Here is a 7,785-nt window from a genome sequence, read left to right on the forward strand (position 1 = left end):
ACCAACTCCTGAAGAAACCAACCAGCTGACTACTGTCCAGTGGCCAAAAAGGAGTTTGCGCCAGGTGCATTTTGGGAGTTGTAGATCACATCCTCAATGAGCATCTCAGAGCTTCTGGAACCTTGGGGTGAGCTGTGGACCCCAAAAGAACCTTAAAGGAACATCTGGAAGAAGATCCAGAAGTTTGGAGAACTTTGGAGAACTTTTGAAAAAAAGCTCCATAGAGGGACCGACCCGCCGCGGCAACTCAAGCCGGCTTGCCTCAACCGCGACAGGGCCTGACTTGCAGGTCTGTCTCGGGGAAGAAAATCTCCAAAAAAGAGACTAAGTCCAAATGTAGGAAGTTGACTGGGATCTCCCCAGCCAGCGTATCCGAGGAGGGCTCCAAGGACGTCGGATCAAGATCCAGGTTTGTCCCGGTCGAAGGATTTTCACCTAAAAAAAACAACTAAGTCCGAAGGTAAAAATCTCTACTGAGGGCTCCCCCGACGTGTATCGGAGGAAGAGTTCCAGGAGGTTGGATTGGACTGGCAGGTTCGTCGTGCTAAAGAAAATCTTCAGAAAAACGGCTAAGTCCTAAGGTAAACATTTGACCGAGGCCTCCTGCGGGCTGTAGCCGAGCTGGGCTCCATCGTGGTCGGCATTAAACTTTGAGTTTGCCCCGGTCGAGGTGCGACCAGATTGGCGCTTTTTGTTTCTAGGCGCTAGAAAACAATAATTCTTTAAAAATTCATATCTCCGGTTCCCCTTATCTGATTTTATTCGTTTTTGTGTCATTTTAAAGATAAAAATATAATCTATCTTCATAAATTGATTTTGGATTTTTAAACTGTTTCCTGTGTTTTATTTAATTGCTGTTTTGTGATATTTGAATGCTTTACACTCTGTCTCCTAAGTTAAGCCTTGTCGCTCGTTGCCAAGCTACCAAGGGTTGAGCTGGGTTTAATTTACTGAGACCTAACTGGACCTAAGTGGAGGTTGGTGGCCTATTGCTAAGTGTAGGTACTTACCTGCCCTTACCAATAACCCATTTTCCAACATACCGCAGCAGCAGCAGGGAAATGTGGTATTTTAAAATCAGACGAGAGGTCGAAGATTTAATGTAAACCGTGGTCCAGACTTGGGTACTGTAGTGGTTCAGAATGAGGTGCAGGGAATGAAGAAATTGTTGCCTTGTCACGCTAATGGAGCGGTCGGACATTGGAAGCGGGAGTGTCCGATGTGTGTGCAGGAAGGTGTCGTTCAGCAAACAGGTGACATCAATTTGTTTCAAAACATGAAAGGACCGAGAATGAGAGGTCATAATCCGAATTTTCGAAATATTATGAATCAAATGCAAATTTTTCAGCCCATGCAGCAGGTACAAATGCCACGTGTACAAATGACACAGTTGCAGCCAATGCAACAGCAGGTTCCCAACGAACCTAGACAGCAAATTCAAATACCTCAAGCCCCAATGGAACAGCAGCAGGTGATGCTTCCTCAACAGGTCAAAGGCCCAACCAAAGTAATAACACAGTTCATCACTTCCTGTTACACAGTGAGAATGGAATAAACGATGATTATGTGAGTAAGAGGTTGAATGAAGAGGAATGTGTGCTTACAGCTTCTTTAGAAGTAGATCAGAAAGGCCTATATGAAGGGAAAGGTAATGGGTCACAAGGTTTCATTCTTGGTTGGCACGGGAGCTACACGCTCTACAGTAAGAACAGCAGAAGTTCAGAGTTTGCCCCTTTCAGGAAAGACAGCACAGATTGTAGGAGTAGTGAATCAGTATTTGACCAACCCAATTACCAAACCAGTTCAGGTTAAAATTGGCTACTTTCAGGGATTGCACAAATTCGTAGTCTGTGATTCAAGTTCGGTATCTCTACTGGGAAGAGACTAGCTGTGTAAAAACAGGTGCTCGATTACTTGTTCAAATGACAGAATCGAGATACAGACGAATAGTGATGATGAAGATGACCCAACTCCAGAGAGAGAATGTGAGACCACGAATGAGGAATATCCCCTGATTGATTTCTTTCCAGTGTTCACTGTGAAGGAGCTTCCTCCTGATTTACAGGGAACAGTTAAAGAGAAAGTGTGGGATCTGACAGGAAAAGAAATAGGTCTGACAAAGGGAATTGAGCCAGTGAATTTCCTGTAAAGCCGAATGCAATTTTTCCTCAAATTCCCCAGAATCACATGCCACAGACTAGCCTTATAAAGATTGCCCAGATAATTGCAGAATTTGTTAAGCAATGGTTTTTGAAAGAAGTGTTGAGCAGCCCATGTAATTCACTGATAATGGGACTGAAAAAGCCCTGTGGGAAAGTTCGAATTGTCCAGGACTTGAGAAAAATAAATGACACAGTGATCACATGTTGCCCCGTGGTGTCAAATCCAGCTGTGATAATGTTTCAGATTCCATATGATGCTGAGTGGTTCACCATCATAGCCTTGTTACAAGCCTTCTTTTCTGTGCCTCTTCATGAGCACAGTCAATTTCTCTTTTCTTTCAAATTTTTAGATCGAATTCCTGAAGGGTTTTCAGAGTCACCTTCCATATTCAATCAGATCTTGAAAAAGAATCTGGAAATTGCAATACTGTCAGAAAGAAGTGAAATGTTTGGATCACCAGATTGAGAAAGGATCAAGGAAAATATCCAGAGAAAGAGTCACGACTATATTGCAGATGAATCTCCCAGCCACCCAGATAGATGTCAGGATGTTCTTAGGGAAGGTAGGCTATTTTCGCCAATGGATTCCCAATTTTTCAGTCATTTCCAAGCCCTTACAAAAGCTGACTCACAAGGAGGTCACCAGTCCCATAATGTTAGAACATGCTGGTATGAAGGCATTTTTTTAATTGAGAGAGAGCCTGTGCAAAGCTCCAGCTTTGGGTATGCCTGATTACACAAAGTCTTTCACATTGTTTTGTCATGAGTGTGAATGCATGTTCTTTGTGTGTCTTGACGCAGGTCCATGGAGGTGTAAACCACCCAGTAGCATATTTTTCAGCTACTTTGGACCCAGTTGCAGCAGCTTTACCAGGTTGTCTGCATGCAGTTGCAGCGGCTGGACAGAGCCTCACACAGTGTGAAGGCATTGTGATGGTACACCCCTAACTATCATGGTCCTCCATTCTATTTAAATACTACTTACAAAGACCCAATACCTGACGGGTGCCAGATTGACTCGCTACGAGACGAGTATTCTCAGGTCATCAAATGTACCTTTGAAAAGATGTACAGTGCTGAACCCGACAACCTTAATTCCAAATGAAAATGTTGAAATTGAAAAACTGGAAGACATGGAGCATGATTGTCTTGAAGTAACTGATTTGTGCACAAAACTGAGACCCAATATTAGAGACACCCGATTGGAAGAAAATGACCAAATTATCTTTGTTGATGGTTCTTGTCTAAGAGACAATACAGGGACACTGAGGGCAGGATACGCTGTGTGAACAATTTCTGGTATACTGGAAGCGTATTGGCTTTGAGGAGTATACTCTGCACAAGTAGCGGAATTGGTAGACCTTACTAGAGCGTGCCATGTTTCTGCTCAGCTAAAGTTACCATCTATACGGATAGCCAGTATGGATTTGGAATAGTCCATGATTTTGGCCAGTTGTGGTCACAGAGAGGTTTTATGACCTCCTCTGGTTCACCAGTGAGAAATGGTGAGAGAATTAAATAATTTTTGCATGCTATCCAGATGCCTGAAAAGATTGCTGTGGTGAAATGCAGTGAACATCTGAAATCATAAAGTTTTGCGTCAATGGGAAATGAACATGTGGATCAAGTTACAAGGTTTTGCGCATTGAACTGTATATCGTTCAAGGATAAGTGGGAATTGTTATCTGACGAAGAGGAAACATGTCCAAATTTTGCATTGCATGTAATAGATATATTGGAAGAACTGAAAACACTGCAGAATAATGTTGACAGGGAGGAAAAACATTCATGTAGCAAAATGAAATGTGTACAGAGACAGGATGAACCTTGGGTTTCAGAAGAGGGACAATTGGTTTTGCCAAATAGTCTGTTGTCGCAAATGGCTAGATACTATCATGGTCAAGTGCATGTTGGGAGGGATGCCATGATTCGTCTTTTTAAGCATAATTGATTCAACCCAAGGATTAGACAAGTTGCTGAAGCAGTTTGCCATTGTTGCGTCATTTGCCAGCAGATGAACGTGGGAAAAGGGACAGTGGTTAATTTGAGCCACAAAGGAAGAGCAGAAGGTCCATTCAGCAGAATGCAAATGTATTTCATTTAGATGCCTGTGTGTGGAGGTTTGAGATAAGTGTTGATGATTGTTTGCATCTTTAGTCATTGGATTGAAGCATACCCTACACGAAGAAATGACAGCCTCAAAGTAGTGAAACTTCTGCTTAGGGAAGTGATACCTCATTTTGGGCTTCCAATCTCTTTAGAATCAGATAGGGGAACTCACTTCAACAATGAAATAATTACATTACTGTGTGCAGCATTGAACATTGAGCAGAAGTTGCATTTTAGTTACCGCCCTGAAGCATCAGGACTAGTGAAACAGATGAATGGTACTTTGAAATCAAGAGTGGCAAAGATGTGTGCGTCCACGAATCTGAAATGGCCTGACGCACTGCCCTTAGTTCTGATGACAATGAGAAACACACCCGACAGGAAGACAGGATTGTTGCCACACAAAATCCTCATGGACAGAGCAATGAGGTTGCCGGCGGTGCCTGCGACTGAGCTTGTGAACATAACAGATGATATGGTGTTGGACTACTGCAAAGGTCTAGCTGATGTGGTTCGCTCTTTTTCTCAGCAGGTGGAAGTCACCACACTGCCACCGATCCATGAACCAGGGCACAACCTGAGAGCTGGTGACTGGGTTGTGGTCTGGGAACACGTGCAGAAGTCGTGTTTGGAGCGTCGCTGGAAAGGCCCATTCCAGGTAGTTCTGGTTACTACCACAGCTGTGAAGTGTGTTGAAGGTCCAAACTGGATCCACACCAGCCACATGAAAAAGGTGGCATGTCCTTTGGACACTGAAGAAGAGTTGTTGAGAGTACCAACAAGACAGGCCTCAGAACCGGAAGGAGAAGAAAGGGGAACTGAGGCCAGATCTGAGCAAGATGAGGACAGTTCAGTCACTCCTGTGAGAGATGAAGAAGACCTCCAGGAGGGTGACAGTGAGCCAATCTCAATTGAGTCAGCAGGAGAGTCTAGTAAGAGGAGGGTTCTCCCAGAAGTAGATGATTTTGAGAGGCAAACAGAGCAATTGCCAGACCCCGAGGGGGAAGGAGATGAGGTGGATCAAAGCCAATGTGATCTAACTCCTCCTGAACCAGTTGCAGGTCCGTCAAGAGAAAATCCTGCAGAACAAAAATAATTTTCAAGTTCAACATTGAAAAGAGCATTGACCCAGGGTCCACTGAAAGGAGATTAGTGGCCGAAGTCACAAGCAAAGAGAAAGGAAGCAATTGTTGTGACAACAATAAAGGAAGAAGTAGATACAACAAGGAGAGAGGATCTAAGTGAAGGAGAATTGAATGGAGATTGAAAGTTGAAAAGAAAGAGAATAGCAAGTCGAAGGTATGCAGGTCCTTAGTGGGCATGTGCAACAAGACGTCAGTGGCAGAAAGAGTTTTTGTCATTGTGTTTTGATTGCTGCATTCCAGGCCAATATTTTGGCACTTGAAGGAAACTAATGAACTGAACTGTTGAGACAAATCTGTGAAAATGCAAAGAGAAAAGAGACTGTTGAAAGTAACCGCAAAATACTTTGATAACCTGACTTTGACAAAATAACCTGATTTGACAAGCTGCTAAACTGATTTTTGACAAAGGATCCTGGAAGGGAGACTGAAAGCTGAAATGAACTGCTGAAAGATTTTTGTAAAAAATTTAGCTGCATAGTTTCTAAATTTTTCTCTTCTGCTTTCTGATTCTTTACAGATCATGAGTAACATTAGCCAGCAGGATAGTAAGAACAGGTGCTGTAAATACATGAGTATTGGTTTGGCAATTGTGTGTATGATATTGTTTGTGATATTGATTGTGGGTCTGACTGTTCTCGAGAAGAGTAAAGCGAACCATACTTCCGCTTTAGAGACAACTACTACATTGACAGCAATAGAGAAGTTTAGGTTAGATGAGAAGTATCTGCACATAGGTAGTAATGCACAAAAGGAACTTTCTTCTAATGTCTTTTATAGCTTATTGAGTGAGTATGTTGAGATGATGGATGCAAAGAATTGTTCTGTGTGTACGGAAATTCCTTCATCAGTCAAAGAAAGAGTTACCTATCATAGTTTGCCTCTTACTTTTTGGATAAGTTGTAGTCTGTTACTAACGATTCTATAACCAGGAGTATATCCAGTATTTCTATTCCAACCATGACATGGTGTTTTCGTTTGTCCCCATAATTAGATACCTAAGTAGAATAGCTAAGGACAATCACATATTATTAGTGGACGGTTTCTTTGAGCCTACATTAACTTTTGGCACAGCTTATGCACACCGTAACAACTTGACATGCTTGCTTACACCTTTAGAGAAGAGCTTCTTAGATCACATAGATGACAGGAGAAAGGCGTTGAAGGCGAAATTAGAAAAGGGTTTAGAGAAAAGGACTTACACGAATGATTATGCTTGTAGTGCAATAAAAACACAAGGGAAATTAGCTTTAGATGCGTAACATGTAGGGAAGCTTTGTGTGTATGGACCTAAATCTTCTCCTTCTGGTATAGTGGAAGATATATTTGGAGCAATGATTCCTTCAGAGGGAGTTGTTTTGAATTTGATAAAGATTCGAAAGTTGTCTACTATTGTGGATAACATGCTGACAAATTTTTCAGGAGCCATACTCCTGATAGATACTGAATTAGCTGCTGAAAGAGCTATGACTCTTCAGAACCGCCTTGCATTTGATATTCTTTTAGCAAAAGATGGTGGAGTTTGTAAAATGCTTAATTCTAGGCATTGTTGCTCATTTATTCCTGATAATAGTAAAAAAATTAGAAGCTTACTTATTAATCTGACTAATGAAAGTGCTGATCTGAAAGAACCAGTTGTTTCGGAGAAAGTTGGCAAAGGATTGTTTCAGTGGGAAATTGGCTCAGCAACATTGGGAAAGGGATAGTATTGAAAATAATACAAGGGATATTGATTATTGTAATTTGCAAAATTGGAACATGGGGAATATGTAAATTGTGTAAAATGATCAAATTAAAGAAGACAAAGAATAATCTGAGGAGGGAAGAAAAGAAAAGGGAAAATTTGTTTAGGGAAAATTTGAGAAGGGAACGTAATTATGAAGGAATTGAGATGACAGAATTTTGGCTGATGCAAAAATTTGAGTAAAAGTTCATTGTGATGGCACATTTATTCATCAGAGGAGGGATTGTTAACACAGAAGTTTTAATGATATTACTAGTGATTATTCATGTAGCCTGAGTGTTGAATTTGCGTAGAAAATGTAATAACGTAGGGAAAAATAATGCACGGATTTGAAGGTGCGACTACCTGAGTGGCCACCAATATTCACAAAGTGTACTTATTAATGGCTTATTAATATGAAATGATGAGCTTATGTTTGATTAATGGTAGTAATATGTCATATTAAAGATTATGTTTTAGCTTTATTAATCGTAGGCCTTAACTTAGCGAGGTGTTGGCCTAGTTGCACGGCCTTATGTCAAGCTGCATTACTTAGGCGTTTTATAAAATGGTTGCTTAGATAATTAAATTGTGATTTTCCACTGTGCTCACCAAGTGCTCATAGCTAAAAGTCTTTCTCATAAGAACT

Source organism: Pleurodeles waltl, chromosome 5, assembly GCF_031143425.1.
Source record: "Pleurodeles waltl isolate 20211129_DDA chromosome 5, aPleWal1.hap1.20221129, whole genome shotgun sequence".
Classification (NCBI taxonomy): domain Eukaryota; kingdom Metazoa; phylum Chordata; class Amphibia; order Caudata; family Salamandridae; genus Pleurodeles; species Pleurodeles waltl.